Below are 17388 nucleotides of genomic sequence, written 5' to 3' on the forward strand. Positions count from 1 at the left end.
AAATTAATAGAAAAGCCTGGCACAAGTTAGGTAGTAGTTCTGGGTTTAGTATTAGATTTTTAAAAAGTGAGAGTTCTGATAGAATAAAGATAAGGTTGTCTAATAGTGAAAAACATAAATTTATGGTAAAAAAACCTATAGCTAAACTGTTAGGAATTCTTCCAGATAGATCTTTTAAAAATATTGACGCTACTACACCAAACTTAATACCTTACACACATTTCTATATTTATTGCAATTTAATCGATCCTACAAAAACATTCGAAGCAACTAAAGATATAACTTGTAATTCTGGTTTACTAAACATTTTACCATTGAAGAATGTTAAAGAATTTGGAACGCAAATAAATTATAATTTAACAGAATGTGATTTCAAACCATGCATTCCTCGTTTTAATAATTTTAGATTAGAAATTAGAAATCATAATGGATACTTAATTGATTTAAATAATTTCCCTGTAATTTATGAATTAGTTATAAGATGTAGAGAGTAATTTTTTTCACTATATAAATGAATATAACTGTTGGACCGAGTTTATGTTTTGGGTTTGATTTTAAACATGGTAAAGAAATGAGAATTAAACTAAATGATGTAATTACTGATATAAAAAGTAAATCATTTAACAATGAATCAATGATTAATAAAGAAAATTATAATATAGAAAAAGTAATTGATTTAATTAAATCACCTTTAGAATATTATGAATTAAATGAAGATGGAATTATTGATGATATTAAAAACATATTAACCAAAATATATGATAATCATAAAAGTAGTAATGAAATAAATGTTGAATTAATCATAAATAAGTTAACTAAATATTTTGATGATAGTAATTTTTTTGATAAATAAATGAGTGATAATAAGTGGATAATAACTGGATTATATAATGGCGCATTACTATCAGTTGGAACTGTTGGTTATTCAATGGTATTGAAAAAAGTATTTAAAATGGGAAGTGTTAATGTTGATAGATTTGATATAAATGATATTTTAAAATTAACATTAGCAGTTACTTTATCTAATTTAACTATTGATTATTTAGAAAAACAAAAATATATTCCTCCCATATAAATGCGTAATTATTTTACTAAATAAATGGCTTCTGCAATTATAACTATTATAGGATCGGCTATTGTTAACGCTTTGGCATTTACTGGTGGCGGATATTTATTTAAACATATTGATAAAAATAGTTCATTAGGAGAACAAAGAAGACATAACTTAGCGTTAGAGAAATACAATAAAGCTGCAGAAGAATATAGAGAAAAGGGACAAAACTATATGGATTACATCAATAAAGAATTATATGGTCAGAAGATTTCACATAGAGATTTTCAATCAGTTGATGATGCAATGAGTTAATATAACTCAGTAACCAATAAAGAAAAATTACATCTACATAAACCTACAATATCAGATTATTATACCCCAAGTAAAGAACAACAGAAATATGAAATAATATGGATTTTAGGTGGAACAGTTATTGTTATATTTGTTGCTTATAAGTTTACTAATTAGTAATTTTTTTTGCTAAATAGATGGAAGATAAAGTTGATAATATTGATATTATTCCTCATGATATAAATAAAACTAAACTAAAAACATATTTAGAAAAACAAATATTAGAATTTGAAAGTGACTTAAAGATAAAAAAGAAAAAATATTTAAAAAGTAAAATTATATATTATTTGATTATAAGTGGTTCGGTTACAATTAGTTCTGTAATAACATTTCTAGCAATATTCAGTCCATTAACACCTTTAGCTATATCAATTGGTGTATTAGGATTAAGTTCAAGTGTTTTAACTGGTATAAGTTCAAAATTAAATATAAAAAGTAATAAAGAAAAAATTAAAACTAATATAAAGAAATTAATAAATTAAAGAATACACTAGATTATATAATAAGTTTAAATGGTCATATAACAGTTGAAGAACAAGATAAATTATTAAAAGAATTAATAAATTATTAATTTTTTAATTATATAAATGGTAGATAGTTTTCCAAAAGCTTTCCAATATAATAAATCAATTAAATATAATATTCCAGCAATAGATTTTAATAAAGATATTACATATAGAAATGAAGTTTTAGATTCATTAACTAATTTAGAAATTTATGTTACTGAAACTAATAATTTTAATGCAAAGATGGAAAATATATTTCATGTATATTTAATTAATTTTAAAAAATTGAAAGATGAAAAACAATGGTTATTAAAATCTAATATGAAGTATTGGCAGAACCAATTAAATTTTGCTGTTTATTGTGCAACAACAGGTTGTGGAATTAGTTGGAATGATCATTTGAATAATTCTAAATATAAATTAATTCAAAGTTTATTTAGATTTCATACATACTTTCAAATAAGAATAATATTAAATGAATTAGAGTGCGCTTTACCAGGATCTAGGTATTTTAAAGAATTAGATAATAATATTAATTTAACAAAGTTTTATAAAATTTGTAATGAATTTAATATAGATATAAATAATTCTGATTTTAGAACAAAAATTGGAACAATAAGATCACTTCCTTGCCCTAAAAAGACTGCAGAATATTGTGCACTTCCCATACCATCTAATAGTTATCTTTATAATATCTATAGTAATAAATTAGGTTATGGTAAAATAGAAACTAAGGATTTAGAAACATTAAATTTCAATAAATTACCGACATTTTATGATAATTTAAAACAAGAAAACAATAATGGTTGGGTTTATTTCATTTTAGAAAATAATGAAGGTTTTACAAAATCAGGTATACAAAGAATAAATCAATCTATTAGAACTTATTTGATATGTATTTTAGGTGCGCAAGTTGAAACAAGATCCCCGATAATTGGAAATTTGAATACATCATTTGATACGCAGAAACAATTCAAAGTATTATTTGAAGATTCAATTCATAATGATAAAAATAGATCGATTCCAGAAAACATTGTAAGATATCAAAATTATTTAGATACATCACATATTAGATTAAATTATTGTATAGGCCCTAATCTATTCATTATTTCTAATGATTTAGTATTAAAGATGGGAAACATAATTGGTTACAATAATCTAATTAAAACTGCAACAATAGATAATTCATTTGGATTAAATGATATAAATAAAAAGATTATTACTTCTCCAAAATTAATGGAAGGTGAAAAAAATAAAAAACACATTCAATCAACAGAAACTAAAACTAAGAATATCAAATTGGATAATGATTCCAAAATAAAAGATTACAATACTACAGAAAATATTAAAATTGATAATATTCAACATAATATAATTAAAACTGATAATGATAATAAATTACATGAAAATACTAAATTAGCTTTAACTTGTATAGGAATTGTTATAGGAGGAATATTATATTTTGAATTTTAATTTTTTTATGATATAAATGGATGTAGAAGGTGGAGAAGATATTGGAATGGATAATTTTGATGAACCTGGTATAACTGATGAACAACCACCTGATTTTGATGAAACAAGTTTCAGTAACGAAAATGAAACAGCATATAATTCTAATTTAGCAAGACCTGATACTAATGAATATGTTAATAAAGCACGTTCAAGATTGGACATTGAAAATGAAAATCCAGATTTAATGAAAAAAGAACTAGAATATGACGAATTAACTGATAAATTCAAACCAATATTAGAAAAATCTGGATTCAATATAACAAATAAAGGTGTGAATTATTTAGTAAAAGATGTGAAATATTTAAATGGTGATTATTATTGGCATTTGAAAGATTACTATTATTTTAAGATATCTTCTAATAAAAGTCTCGATAAAATGATAACAAAACCAACTTTAATTAAATTAGAACAATCTAGAATTAAGAAAATCAACAATGATGTTATAACTGATGTTACAGAACAAGAGATAAATCAAAATAGAATAGAATTTAATCGAAGAAATAATGATTTTTTGAAGATAATTAGTGAAAATTTAGAACCAGAAACAATTCCTAAAGAAGATATAACTTCCAAAACTAGTAAACTTAAATCAAATAAAGTTCAAACTGAAAAACTTTTACCGAAGGGATTACTTGATGCAACAAAACAAGAATTAGAAGATTTAGATATATTTTCTGGTAAAGCAATAAGAGAAATTGAAAGTATAAGACATGCATCTGATAAAATTGCGCATGAAAAAGAAATAAGAGATATTAAAATTAGATTTTTAGAAAAAGAATTAACTGATAAAAATAAAGAAATAGAACAATTAAAGTCTGATTTAGATCATCAAGTAATTAATGAAATAGAATATAGGCAAAAAGAATTACGTTTAGAAAAAGAAAAAGATGATTTAGAATATAACATAGAATTACAAAAAGAAGAAATTAAATTATTATTAAAATCATATGATTATAATATAAAAAGATTAAAAGATGTTTTTAAAAGATATCTAATAAAACCAAATTCTAAAATATCATTGAAAGATAGAATAGAATTATTATTTAAGTTTGAAGGAATCACAATTCTTTCAATTCTAACAGCTGTAACTATGTTATTTACAACAATAGGTTTAGCAATATCAAATGCTTTGAAATCTACCCCTACTCCCAATAAACCAGATAAACCCCCGAATGATAATAATTCTATACAAGATAAAGTTAAAGATGGTTTAAAGAAATTAGTAAAATATTTATGGGAACTATCTAAAAAATCTGCTGCAGCATTGCCAGGAGTTATTGCATCAATTGTTGGTTTTATATTGAAATCTGCAGGAAACATTATTAACTTTGCTGCTGAACATATTATTTTATTTTTAATTACAGTTGTAAGTGCTATCATTTTTGGGTTAGTGAATATGATATCAAAAAGATATCAAGAAAAAAATGATAAAAAATAAATAATTAATTTTTTTGTTTAATAAATGAGTGGGAGTTATATAAGTCCTTCTAAGAATCATAGAATATCTAATGCTATTAAAGCAGAAAGATTACATCATATAATTACTCATAACCCTTCTAATATTAATCCCGATGAAACTTTATATGTTAGAATTCCTCGATTAACACAAAATACTTTTTATGTTCCAAATAGTATTTATTTATCAGCTGATATAAAAGTAATTGGTCATGATAATAATTATGTTGTTGATAATGTTGGGAGATATTTGATTAAAAAATTAACTATAAAGATTGGTCCAGAAACAGTTTTCTCATTAGATGATTATAATTTATTTATGCATTATAAAGATTTATGGTTAACTAAAGAAAATAGAAATGATATGATATTTCAAGGCATCCAATCAGAAAACCATAATAAATTAAGATCTGAAGCCAATAATGCAGTAGTAACTAGTGCCGCAGATAATTTGATAAAAAAGATTTATGGAAGCAAATATAAAATTCCATTATACTTTGAATTGATAAATAACAATGCGCCTTTATATAAATATGCAATTCAAGAAGATGTTATATTCGAAATAACATTTGCTCCTGTTAATGAAATTGTAATATCTAGCGTTAATAAAGATATGGGTTATAAATTATCGAATATATGTTTAGAATATGATACAGTAACTGATGAAAATATTTCAAGTATAATTCAAACTCAATACAATCAAGGATTTTCATTATTATATGATTACATTGATAAATTTAAAACTGTAACTATTAATGCAAATGATGAAATAATTAATGAGAATATTAACTTCCCAAGAAGATCTATTAAAGGTATATTAATATTTTTTACCATTGCAACATATACTAATGGCGCAATACAGGTTGATAAGTATTATAATCCTGAAATAACAAAAGTAGAAATAACTATCGAAGGAATAGCAAATAAAATATTTTGTCAAGGAATGAGAATGATAGATCAGTGGCCAGAAATTAGAAAACATTTTATGAATGAAAAAGTGAAATCATTTGAAAATTGTAATATTAATCAAATTGATTATTATACCGGCAATAAATATGCATTATGGTTAGATTTTAGAACAACAGAGGATAATTCATTACATGGTTCTGGAAAAAAACTACAGAACACTAAACATGGAATACAATTATTCATGAAAAAGAAAAGAGGAGACAAAAATTTTAAAATGCACATTTATATTATATCTGATGCCCAATTAAATATTGTAAATTCACAGTTAGATAGTATTCAATATTAGAAATATAAAGTTAAAATTAACGATATATAAATTAGAGGTAAAAAAACTCCTAATACTAAAGAACAATATTTAAGAAATTTATATTACAACCCTGAGAGTTCGGTTGCTTATTCTTCTACCAAAAATATATGGCGTAAAGTAAAACAAGATAAATTAGATAAGACAATCCCACACAATTTAGTTAAATATAAAGATATAAATGAATTTATGTTAGAACAACCAACGTACACAACACATAAAAACATTGTTAGAAAATATATAAAACTCGTAAAACTATGGTAAGTTATGTAGATCAACAGTGGCAAGGAGATTTAATTGATATGAAAAATGTTAAGAAAGATAATGATGATTATTGGTGGTTATTGAATATAATTGATATTTTTAGTCGTTATGTATGGAGTTTCCCACTTTATAGAAAAGATGCTGTACAAACATCAAATGTTTTAAGAAAATTTCTTTCGGTTGATAAACTAAAACCAGAAAAAATACAATTTGATGATGGAAAAGAGTTTGATAATTCACTTGTTCATGAACTCTTAGATAATCATAATATTAAATATTTTTCAACAAAATCGGATAAAAAAGCAGCAGTTGATGAACGATTTAATAGAACTTTAAGAACAATATTCAAATGAAGCACTCATAATAATAATAATAACATGTAACAGATGTTTGACTGTATGATTGTAGTTGTTTATAAAACGACTAAGGTCATTTTGGATTCTAGATATTCATTATTTTTATTTCTTATTTAATCAACAATTTCTAAATCATGATGACCGTCTTCATTTTTCCCATGATAGATTATTTTAAATCCTACTAAATCTTTCGTTCCTCTGTACTCAATGAAACCCATTTATCAGGTAAAAATACTTTAAATTCTCGCGATGTACTAACATTACAGTAGCTTAAATTTGCTGATACTTTCTCTCCGTATTTAGTTTTTATCTTTTCTAATTTCAATATTTTATGTTCAATTTCTTCTGTAACATCAATTAACTTTTTTATTTCAAATTGTTTTTTGCTGGTTTAAGTCTGTTATTTATTGTTGCTAAGAATGCTTTTCTATCTCCCATTTATTAGGAAAAAAAATTACTTGTGGTGATGAGTGGTGTCTCGTCCTCTCGTCCTCTGATCTGAACCCCTGATATTCCAATTACTTATAACAACCCGAAATCGAAGCTCTGAGCAAGCGTTAAATCCGCACAGACTTCGAACAATCCATGAGTTTAAACAGGCCATCGCGAATCGATTTTGTATAACAACCGCCACTGCAGGCGAAGCGCATACTGCCAAGCGCGCTATAACCGAGTTGCTTAGCAGCGCCGCGGTGCGGAATAGTACGCCGACTCCCCATTGATATATTATCCATGATTTTAAGAATTCATCTAAACAACCCAATAAATTAGATAGTGTTTCTGAATGCGCTTCTTTACTGAATAAATGTGATACTTTTGATCTTAAACATTGATATCTTTCTCTAATATATTCTGTCATATAATCATTATAATGTTCTCTATTATCTTTTTTTCCAATTTCTCATATATTCTGGATTATTTGCTCGCCATTGTTTTTTCAATTCTTTACATTTTTCTAGATTATTTGTATAATATTGTTTACTATTTTGATTATGACAGCTTTATCTCGTAAACCATCATTACCAATCTTACGTTTATAATAGTCTGTAAATGGCTTACTTTTTGGTTTACCTATGTCAGCGATATGATGTTGGCATTGAGCCAATTCATGTAAAATCGCGGTACGTTTTTTTATGTGAGCATTTCTTTTATTGGTTCTCGGCTTAAACGACGTATAATCGATGCGATTGAAGACATGGCGAACCTCCGTCGATGACATGGTCAACTGAGTTAAAATTCTACGAAAAACTGTTTTTGGCGGGAAAATTCTTTGCTCTCGCGTATAAAATTGCAATAACCTCGATTGGGGGCGTCGTCTCTACGAGCGAATGGGATTGGCTGTTTTTGGGATTTACGGGGAATTCCGGCGCTACTAAAATAATTATGGGAAAGCCGTAGAATGGCGTACGTTTTATTGGACTAGGTGCCGTATACGTGCGAATTTCAAATGCTCATTGCTGGTGAGGATGTAATTATTTCACACATCCGCCATAGGTATTGTTTCATTTTAATACCCGGTGATTGTTTCGATTGAAATTGAGGTGTAAGCGAATATTCACTCATACGAGGCCTCCACATGCACGCGGAGTGTTACACTACACACACAAGCTCGTACAGTACACTACTCAAGGTGATGCTGTAATGCGTCCACCACGTCTGACATGAAAATAGGCTGAATAATCGTAGGAGAAGATGAGCGCTGTGTTTTCTGTTCGATAGAATTTGTAATAAATTGTAATTTCTTATGACCTGAAAATACTAAGCAGCAAACTATAAGGTCTGTCGAGGTCTGAATATTGTAGTGGTAAATTCCAGGATTTTAAACGATCTAATAGCCGATTTCTTCTGTACCGGTATTTTAGCTTCCGCGACCAAGGAAGACGTTTCCAAGACCTCAGCCACCCTCTGATGTGACATCATATGAATTTTAGGCCATCCCAAAATATTGCTATATTTGCCGTAACCCGACCGACCCTACTTCAAAGGAACCGAGTGAAAACTTTTTTTTCTGGGATTCATTAAAATAAATTTTATTTTTGATAAAAACGGCCGACCGACCGACCCACTGCCGACGTATGAGCTACATATGTTTGAATTCAAGTGTGCATCGTGTAAAAACATGCCTTGACATGTGGCCTAGTTTAATTTTTCCAGGAAACTGGCAGTGTTCCAATAAGCTGCCATTCATTCTAATAGTGACTATATTTTAAAGCTGGTAACGTAAAAGCGCGCTGATATTCAATGTACTGTTTCATTTTTAACACAGAGATGACGCTCTGGACGAAGTTATAATTTTAGAATAATTCTCGAAATCTAGACTATTAGACAAATTTCCCGTGCACAACGTAGATGATTTTTTTGCGATATTGTTTCCATGTAAAAAAGCCCAAAGGTGAAAAATGTGTTTTTTTGGCCAAAGATTTTGCCAAAAAAAATAATTTCTACCTACCTACCGACTCATCCTGAAAAGTTGAGTCGGTGTTACGGCAAACAGACAATTATTTTGGGATGGCCTTATTAGGGTTTTCTGTTACATCACAGAAAATCCTATTGATATTCGCGTGTTTCTTATTAGGGTTTCTGCTGCCTTCGCAGAAACCCTATTGTATTCCTGCTGATTATTAAAACCCTCTTGTAATTCTGTTGATTGTTATTATTATAATTTACATATTTTCCACTTTTTTCGCACATAAAATACATCTTCTATCAGATTCGACAACTAACAGCTTCTAATTGAAATGTAGAATTCTGATAGTAATATAACACGCAGTCGCTCCGAGTAGATTATATCTATGCACTCTCCGTCCTATTTTAAACTTAAAATTACTGACTGAAAGATAACACCGGATGAAAGTAGCAATCGCGACTCGCCCTGTCCGGTACTCCCACTAACGATAAAAACAGCGTCCTGTCTTGTGGCATGGTGGATAAGGTGTTTGACTCCCAACTGAGAGGTCGAGGGTTCGAATCCTAGTGAAACCATGCATTTAGGTAGGGCACGTAGCTGCGCCGGCGCATAACAATTTGTTTATTAATGAAAGAACATGGTGGATGGTTGAAATCATTTTCGGCTTAAATTTATCGCGAGTTTTAGGACGAATTTCACGAAACCATGATTTCTAAAATGAGTCAATTGATTAATTCTATTCGTAAATCAATTTACGTTGGCTACATTTCCTGAAGATTTCGGGCTCAAATCAACGTGATATGGACAGAAATTGTAGGAATTTTCACACGGAATTTTACTTCCGCGTTCAGTTGACGACTCGGATCGATGACAACGTCAGCGGAGTTTATGTATTTTAAGGTGAGAATCCGTTAACCAGGGAATGTATTAAATGATTTCTTTAATAATATGAGTATGGTAGCAAATGAGTAGGCCTACTCGGTGAAGCAATGATCATTGTTGGCTACTTAGAATAGATTTAGGCCCTAAATATAATGGGTAGAGCCAGTCAGTGGAATGCCTTAATAGCAGCTAGTTATGGCCTGGTTTACACTGAATGTGCATGACAATTTATTGTGATTACTTTCTTTCCAGCTATTATTCATGGAATGAACTGGTCACTACGGTTTTCAATTCCTTTGCGGATTCTTGCAGGAATATTAAACCACAGTGCGCAAATGTATGTTTCAAATTAGGCTTTTTCGACATTGACAGCCAAAGACGTAACTTAACACTCTAACTGAAGCGCAACTGTCTCAGATGCTGTAAGTACTTGACGTTTTGCGTAATTGTTTTTTTGTAATGCAATATTTGGATTAGTCATCAGTCCTGCTAACGTACATGCAGAATTGGATTCATTGTAATTATGGGATGATAATTCATGGGCGTCACGAGTCCTCTGACATACCCTTGATATGAAGCTTTTTTAATGTTAATCATTGACTTGTTTTGGAGTAAACTGAATTGCCCTTAAAATACCAATGCCACGTGGCTTGGTGTCTATGCTCTACGAGACTGTAGTAATAGATTTTCACAACAAACTCATGATTTCAAATAGTCTCCTAAGATATCTATATATTATTTCGCTCCTTACCTAAGTAATTCTTACATATGATTGCTTAATTACAGATGGAAAGAGGTCAGATGGCATGAAAATCGACTGTGGCTGACTAATTGGCGCGAGTAACCAAAATGCTTCGATCATCAGGGGTAGACAAATTAGCCGAATATGAATGAAAACTTCACCTTGATGATCATCAGTTGATTTTGCTGCAATTATTTGCCTGGATATATCCTTCATTTCAAAATCTGTCTTCAGTAGAATTTCTTTCAATAAAATATTTTGAAGATTGAATTTGAATTGATCTTAAAACCAGAGAAAGCATTCAGAAATTTAGAAAATCCTTGACTCATAATCAAATTCTGTGAAGTCAGTTAAGGTCATTTTGGTCCAATCAAGCCCAGGGTTCAGGTGACTAAAACTCAATTCCTCACTCTCTTATAATGCCGAGTACGACGGAGTTTACACATTGAAACACGTTGGGATGTGTAAGTGTAATTTGGATAAGTCCACAATATGATGACCGCCCTGCCCCGCTGCATCTGAGACGTCAACAAGTTAGAGTGTATTGCTTCGATGACAAACTGACTCCTACGCAAGATGACCATCCAATTCAAATGTAAATTAAGAAAGAAAACAACAAAACTAGTTGCGTTGATCAACAAAAATAAATCAATAGTTTATTACAATACTTCAATTTCAAAATAAGGATAGGAAAAAAGTGAACAATAAGTGTGTTTGCCATGCGTCTTTAAATATTTCCCAAGAATATGTCTTTGTCTGGCCATCACCTGCCTCGACGTCAGACTTTTTCGAGATTTTCGCTAAAAATACGAAACAAGACAAAATTGATGGATGGGAATCATACATGCTACATTCACTTTTACTTTAACATTGGAATCAGCTAAGGCAATTTTCTAGGAGGAAAAATGGAGTCAAATGATGTTTCAAAATCTGGACGGGAAAAGTTTTACAGAATTGTATGGCTAATGGCAAATACATGTTTATATTGATAAGGTAAATATCTGTATAAAAGGTTGTATAGCAACTTGAATTGAAGGATTAATGCAATAGGTCTCTTATTCTAAAAGACGAGTGAGCCATACTTACTAGATTGGTCATGTGAATCAACATCAAATTTAGAGCTATCATCCATTTTTAGTTTTCAATCAAAGACCAACCTATGAAATAAAGTACATATTTTTCTGATAACAACCTGGAATAAATTAAAATAAGTCTGAGGAATTCACTAAATTTCTGTATCGAACCCCTAATAGGGCCTATATAACCTATAGATTGATACTTACATACGACAAATTGACGAAGAAACTTCATTTGACAGTATACAAACTCGCGGACAAACTCCCAAAATGAATCATGTCCTATTCACCTAGAATCAAACAAAATACAACTAAAAAATTCACAAGACAGATTTCGGTTTCGAATCCTTCAAATAGCTGTTTACTTACATGAAACGAATTATCAAACTACTTCTGCCGACAGCATACCAACTCGCTGACAAACCCCCAAAATGAAACGTGTCATGATAAACATCTGGAATTAAACGTAATAAAGCTACAAAATTTACAAAATGTCGGTTTCGAATCCCTCAAATAGCCTTACACTTACAAATGATGGATTATCAAACAACTATGAACTCCCACAACGCCACATGTCTTTAATAATCTACAGTGAAAACCTGGAATTAAATGAAATAAATCTTAAAATTCCGATTTGAACCCAACGTAGGCCCTCTCTCTACTTGTAGGCTTAAGATCTTGAAATAGGATAAATAATGTTATGATGAGAGGCATAATGGTTCGGAAAAATTGAATTCAATATGGCTCTTGGCCCGGCAAAGTTTGCTTTTGAAATATCCTTTTGATTAGGCCTAGTTACACATTTTAAAAGCAAATGACATTTTGCATCAAACTAAAAGCGGCTTTGTTGAGGAAAAGATTCGTTTGAGTCGTAAAATTTATAGCCTAGAACCAATTTCTTCGTCAAAGCGTGATGCACAATTTTGACTGGGTCTTTTTTCCACGTGGTAGTGGACAGAAAATTTGAATAGGCCTAAATAATAGAATAATCTTTCTTAGGTTTCATGATAAAGATGCAGCATTAACTTAGATTAATGCTTATCTTTTACAATTAGGCTTATGTTTCAAAGGAAAATGCCCACAGTTGGTCGAACAGGGGTTAGGCATTGATGGTAGGTAGAGGGGCTGTGTGTGTGTGCTGAAACAGAGATAAAAATGCACGGGAACGAGTTTGTCGAGTGGAGCTTATTATTCCATGAGGGATAGTGTACTATAGTCATATTATATATCAAAATGTTCCTTATTAGTTCCGCTGCATTGCATCGCTAAAAACAAATTGAGGTAGGTTTCCCTGTATTTTTTTACATATTACATCACTTACAACGATAAACGTCCGTCGCCGACTGAAAAATTCGGAATGACAAAAACTTCGGCATTGAGAGCGCCACCGCACCAATTCAAATTCAATTATATGGATCGGAAACCCTCCAGCGATGCACTCTATGATCTTTAGAACCTGTCTCTGCTGACTGGGAATAAGATATTTCTCAGCGCGAAGGGGGCGGGGCGCAGCGTCACCAGGTCCCGCTCCGCGAAGAAGCTAGATTTTCAAAGAAATGAGTGCACGCGTACGGGCGTGACCACTTGTTAGTGACGTCATCATGAAGGATGGCTCCGAGAATCGCCACATCACAGGTTACTATGAATAAATGGGATTCGACCATTCAAAAGTTCAAAATGTGCTTTCTTGTTTTGTAAAACAAGTTTATTCATGTCGTTATATAAAGCATTTTGTTTGAAACATTCTTTAATAATGTTTGTTGAGTTTAAAGCCAATTGTCGTTGTGTAATTCGATACTGGTCACTGACATCAAAGTTTTAGTTTCTGTTCACATGTTTCGACTTTTAAATATCCAACTTGTATGTTCTATCTTTTAATACAGGCCATGTGATTAATTGCGTATCACTCCGTTAGTTTAAAAAGAGAGCACATATTTCGATATTGTTAAATAATTAAATACATTTTTTTCTGTCACACGTTGATTTTTACACATCACTTATAAAATTCAAATGTACGTGATGTATTATGTAAGCTTGTTCTTAAAAATACACTATGAATTTTCAATTTGTACTGACCATAATAGTTTATTTTTCGTAAATAAAATTTATATTTTAATCAAATAATTTCAAAATCTTTTCTATGCCCTCTGCAACAGAAAGTTACTAAGGACTATTACATATTCAGATGTACGTTGATAATTGATTTCAATCGTCCCTTGAAATAATTATATGAACATTATTTCGGAAAATGCAGGTGGCGCACAATCATAATACATACAACTCATCAAGCTGACGAGTCGTTTCCGTAACCAATGTTACAGACGGGTAACCAATCTAACCAACTCCACAGACAACTAAACGACCCGAGTAACCCCCAATTTGACTATAACTATAAATTATGTTATGTTAAACCGCATTGGTGTGACTTGACACATCAAATGCGTATCCCGTATTGATATATTTCTATTATCCACTTTTCGAATTATGAATAGTACGCCTGCTCAGAAAACCCGTTATCGCTGCTTTGCAGCTATATTTAGGGTTTCTACTGCTTTCGCAGAAACCCTATTGTAATTCTGTTGATTATTAGGGTTTCTGCTGCTTTCGCAGAAACCCTATTGTAATTCTGTTGATTATTATTATTATTATTATTATTATTATTATTATTATTATTATTATTAGGGTTTCTGCAGCCTTCGCAAAAACCCTATTGTATTCCTGCTGATTATTATTATTATTATTATATTCTTTTTCACACTGGATCTTACTGAAGGATAAAAACAACTGCAACTTACTTTCATTGTCGGCGAAACCATTCTGTATCACAAGTACTATGCTGCATTGACAAATACTGTATATAATATTAATCAGAATGCCACTGTTTACTCACTGTGAGCCTCTAAACATCGAAATTTAAGCCCGATTCAAACAGTATCCATCTACGTATGTGTATTGCCTACGTGTCTTATTCCCACAGTGCGGCAGTGCGTGTATTTGTGTGCGTATCCGTATATGCAGTGATAGACAGCCCTGTTCTAGATCAGTAGTAAAAAGTATTTTTATCACTCTACGAGTCGATTGTTTTGCCGTTGAAATTGGACATTCTCGAGTGAACGCAACTGAGGAGTTTTTATAGCCTTGTTTGTGCCGCATATACGTACGTACAAGCAATAGCATCCTTGCAGTAACTTTCCTGGATAGAGGAATGCAGCTACGGTATCTATACGCGAGAGCCTGGATGGCTATATTCTTCTGCTAGCATTACAATATTCCTTGACGGATTTACTTGCAACTTTCGTGAGATGTACGGATCACAGGTACCTTGAGGTAAGTCGAAGGGATCTTTGATTGGGGACCCCGTTCACCCACCAGGGGGCGTTTTACTTTTGAAAATTCTGACATCGAAAAGTTACTGTGTGAGAAAAATTTTTGTCTTTGAGTTTTCAGCTTCGGCCGAGCACGAAAGTTGTTCATAACAGCCTGGAGGCTAAAAAAGTCAATGGAACGCCCTATCTACGATTAACCGTTTGGGCGCTACGGGCTCGAAAATGGACCCACATATTTTTTAAAGAGATTTTTGCTCCTAGCTCCTTAACCGGTGGAGATAGAATTGTGGTTACAACGAGTGACCAGTAGCCCTTGACAAGATGCTTGTATTGATGTATGGTATAACTATGTAACTCATATGGTTCTCCGGTAGCGCCACCTATAAGACGCTGGAAAACACATTTTCATCTATATCGACTAAGGGTATCAATGGATTTCTATAAAAATTGATACACATGTACCTGGTTACTAAATGCAACGAACCCCTCACATGATTAGTTCCTATCTTAACCACTAGGGGGCGTAAATTTTGAATCGATTTCGGCATCCATTTTTCGTATGTAATGCGGTCTGTTTATAATGAAAATCACAAAACTTGGTATAAGTACAAAGACATGTGTATAATACAATAATATGTGTAAATATATAGTATTGATGTATGGTATAACTATGTAGCTCATATGGATCACCAGTAGCGCCTCATATAAGACGCTGGAATACGCATTTTCATCTATATCGACTAAGGTTATCAATGGATTTCTATAAAAATTGATACACATGTACCTGGTTACTAAACGAAACGAACCCCACATATGATTAGTTCCCATTTTAACCACTAGAGGGCGTAAATTTTGAAAAATCGATTTCAGCATCCATTTTTCGCATTTAATGCGGTCTGTTTATTGTGAAAATCACAAAACTTGGTATAAGTATGAAGGCATGTGTGTAATATTTCCTTCCTGCATAAATAGTTCATACAACTGCCACCAGGGGACTGTGACAACAACAATTTTTGCTCCTAGGTCCTTAACCGTTGGCGATAGAATCGAGGTTGCAATGTGTGGTTAGCAGCCCTTTTCAAGATACTTGAAGTGATGTATGGTTTAAGTAGGTAACTTATATGGTTCTTCAGGAGCGCCACCTACATTTTGCTGGAAATACATTTTTATTCATATCTACTAAGCGGATAAAGGGATTTCTATAAAAATTGATACACGTATACCTGGATATGAGATACAACGAACCCCTCACATAATAAGTTCCTATTCTAACCAGTAGGGGGCGTACATTTCGAAAACTCATTCTAACATCCGTTTCCTTACGTGTAATTCAGTCATTTTATGATAGACCTAAACAAAAACCTGGTGTGAGTACAAATACATAAGTATCGTACGCTAACCACCAAAATTAGTTCATACAACTGCCACTAGGGAATGGTAAAAATACTGTATCTTCGCTATTCTCGATTTCCTCTAAACTTTGTACATAAGTACTTTGCGCGTAGTAGCCCTTGTGGGTCAACATATCCATGTCATAAGTTGACCCCTAGGTGGCACTCCTTTCGGTGAAATGTTTGCACGCACCCTTGTACGACATTGTATCCAGCAAGGCAGAAACCCGTTATCGCTGCTTTGCAGCTATATTTATTATTATTTTATGTCACACTATTTTCGCTAAAAGAACTAAGGCTTTGTTACCTTGCCACTGTTGTCGATACAATCCGTATGATATCGTTCGGCTCACTGAGATCTACAAATACATCGCGTGTTTTTTCACGAATCATCGTTACAAAAGCACTGTCGGGCCGTAAACATCGTTAATTTAGCCCCATTCAATGGGGCGACATGTTTTTCGAGTCGTCATCCCGAAATCAACCCGCAGGCCGATTGTCACTTCGATTATCAATTCAATTATAAATGAACGAATTTATTGCCGCAGACTTCACATTCAGCCGCGGTCTTCAAACAGTAATTTTAACAATACCCCATTTTCCTCATCAAATCATATTACCGATACACAGGAAATTTACTACTTTAGATTTAAAAGCACTGTCGAGCCGTAAACATCGACGAATCGACGTGTGTCATTACATCGTGGTTCCGGGTATCAGCTGCGAGTTTCTCCTCATCATGAGAATCAAATCGAGTACAAATTAATTTATTACTAGCAGTGATTTGGCTGCT

General features: G+C 31.6%; 1 protein-coding gene and 1 long non-coding RNA gene across 7 annotated transcripts in view; one reads left to right on the plus strand and one right to left on the minus strand.

The window, feature by feature from the left end:
- LOC141902693 (zinc metalloproteinase nas-30-like) overlaps positions 1–17388 on the plus strand; it is a 184423-nt gene that overhangs the window by 124889 nt on the left and 42146 nt on the right. The gene's annotated exons all lie outside the window — the stretch shown is intronic.
- Positions 12084–12441, minus strand: LOC141902696 (uncharacterized). Its single transcript, XR_012618922.1, has 3 exons — positions 12408–12441; positions 12248–12332; positions 12084–12168 (listed from the first exon to the last, which is right to left on the minus strand). It is a non-coding gene; the product is annotated as an uncharacterized LOC141902696 (long non-coding RNA).

This window comes from Tubulanus polymorphus, chromosome 3 (assembly GCF_964204645.1).
Source record: "Tubulanus polymorphus chromosome 3, tnTubPoly1.2, whole genome shotgun sequence".
Taxonomy (NCBI): Eukaryota; Metazoa; Nemertea; class Palaeonemertea; order Tubulaniformes; family Tubulanidae; genus Tubulanus; species Tubulanus polymorphus.